Source organism: Notothenia coriiceps, unplaced genomic scaffold, assembly GCF_000735185.1.
Source record: "Notothenia coriiceps isolate Sejong01 unplaced genomic scaffold, NC01 NC01_scaffold00019360, whole genome shotgun sequence".
Lineage (NCBI taxonomy): Eukaryota > Metazoa > Chordata > Actinopteri > Perciformes > Nototheniidae > Notothenia > Notothenia coriiceps.
In genome coordinates, this window is record NW_011352061.1 from 484,330 (window position 1) to 486,575 (window position 2,246).

General features: G+C 39.7%; 1 protein-coding gene across 4 annotated transcripts in view; it reads left to right on the forward strand.

Annotated features, from left to right (window-relative positions):
* nab1b (NGFI-A binding protein 1b (EGR1 binding protein 1)) overlaps positions 1 to 1,935 on the forward strand; it is a 14,183-nt gene extending 12,248 nt beyond the window's left edge. For all 4 annotated transcript variants that reach the window (XM_010778760.1, XM_010778761.1, XM_010778759.1 and 1 more), the window contains one exon: positions 1 to 1,935. This exon is cut by the window's left edge and continues 118 nt beyond it. The gene's annotated coding sequence lies outside the window, so the exon portion shown is untranslated.
* Positions 1,936 to 2,246: the final 311 nt, after the last annotated feature.

Consider the following 2,246-nt stretch of genomic DNA (forward strand, 5'->3'; position numbering starts at 1 on the left):
ACCCCACTCACATCTGACAGTATGCAGTTATTACCCATCAATAGATACTAAGCAAGCACAGCCACAGTAGAGCCTTAACAACCAATGTTGCCTCATGAAAAGCATTTATTTTTCTTTATTTTGTAATTTTGTTTTGTTCAAAGAGAGAGTTTTGTCTGTTATTATACACGTAATTTAAGAGTGATCTGTGTGTATACCTCGGCCTGGTGTTTTTTTTATATATTTGTTGCTTTCTAACAGGGGCTGAGTCTGACCCCAAACGTAGATTCAGAGGTGAGATTAAAGCAGAAATGTTGTCCTGTTCAGCGTGTTGAAGACTTCATATGACTACCATGTAGCCAAAGTCTTAAAGCCTTCAAACTGATTTGCACCTTCAAAATGAAGCTGCAGATGCTGCCAATATTCAGTTGTATTCCTAAATATTTCAAGTATCTGGGGTTTTTTCCTCAGATTTGTGTTGCTAATAGTACTGTAGAGATGCAAGACTGAAATATCTTGATAACGTTTGATAGACTGGCACAAATTGTTACTTATTTTTTAGATTTGCATTTGCTAGCATCCCAATTAACACTTGAACATTTGTTATGACTTTACGAGTCATTTCTATTTATTCTACAGATGTTACAAGAAATATCCAAAGATTTAGCAGCATCTGAAATGATTTCCCTGAGTCACCCTCCGTCCTCTGAGCCTCTTTCTCCCAAATCTAACTTATTCATTTGTATTTGTACTGTAGAAGTTTCAAAGTACTGTATAGGGAGATTGAGTTCAGATTCAGCCCCTTTAGCAGGTTTGTCTTTTTGTCGTTCACTTCAAACGGGAGCAGGGGACAGGTGGGATTTTAATCCTCCCTCTTCCCCCNCCCCCCCCCCCTCCTCTTCTGTGTATATTTCTGGAAGGTAATTTAAAAGCAAGATGTATAGGAGCTGTTGTGGAGAAACAGCAGGGGACCTCTGCCATCCGCCTGGGTAGGGTGGCATGCCGGAGGCCGAGCTAATTGCTTCATTTCACTTTGTAATTTACAAAATCACTGCTGTAGAAGGGAAACCACACATCTGCAAACAGATTATTTCAGAAATAGACATGCCTGCGGGTTTTAGAAACGATATTATGTCGTAAAATCCAACTTGTGTGTCAAATATTAAGATTGCAGGTATGTGGTTTTTGCAATAACAGCAGAAAAAAAGCAAGTCAATTGCTGCCCGGGTCTGTAAATAGTAACATATAGTGCTAGCCTAATCTCCCCACCAGTTCGTAACTTTGTTGTAGATTTTCGGTGTCAAAACAAGTGTTTATGTATAAGCATAATCAAGAAAAACTTTAAGTGTCCATTGAGGAAAAAATAGTGTCTGGTATATAAAAACACTTTACATGACGATGATGTTGGTTAGCCTTAGCTCTTAACAGTGTTTATCCACCTGTGATGGCCATCAGTGCTTATTTCAGAGTTTTTGCTGTTTAAAGGAAAACAAATGAGTGTTTCTATGTGTTCATCACGCCGTGTAAATACATCTCTTCTCCTCTGACCCCCTGCAGATAGATTAGTCCCACTCTGGCAGACCAATGCAATATTTATGTGAGTAATAAGTCTATTATGTGGATCCATCTCTTTGTCATGTGCTCAGTAACTGTACGTCTGTCACAAATTACATGTGGCGGTGTTTAAAGACATCTTCATGGGGGTTGTTTTGTTCCAAGCAGCCACTATGACGAGGATTTTAAAGCTAAGCTAGCTGGTGGATTCTGGGGGAAATCGTATCGGCCTCGTTAGTGTGCGATGTCTCTGAGAATAGCCCTGCCGTGTCACTGATCCCCTCCTCACTGTTTATTGTAAAGTGATAGATTAGGCTTCACCTAGTTATGCACCTGTTTTTTAAACACTAATATATTTTATTTGTTATACAGCACATGAACATTAAACTTTATTTTTTTGAACTCTATTGTGAGGTGCTTTCTGTGATCTATAGAGGATGTAACAAAATGCCTTTCCTCCTTATTCTTCTTCTTCTCCTTTAAGTTGGACCAGCTTCCTTTAAAGGAGTTTCTCTGTCTCCTGTTTGTGTTGTTGTTCTTCTTCTTGGGTTTTTTCTGCTGTTGCATTGAGATGAATCCCTGCACAGGCCCATTTGCATAAGCGTCACATCGACACATTGTGAAACTGGCTGATGACTCACTCTGACGCAGGTCCTTTTTTCACATACTTCCCATCATCCTCCCTCCTAACACACAGACTGCCAAGGCACACA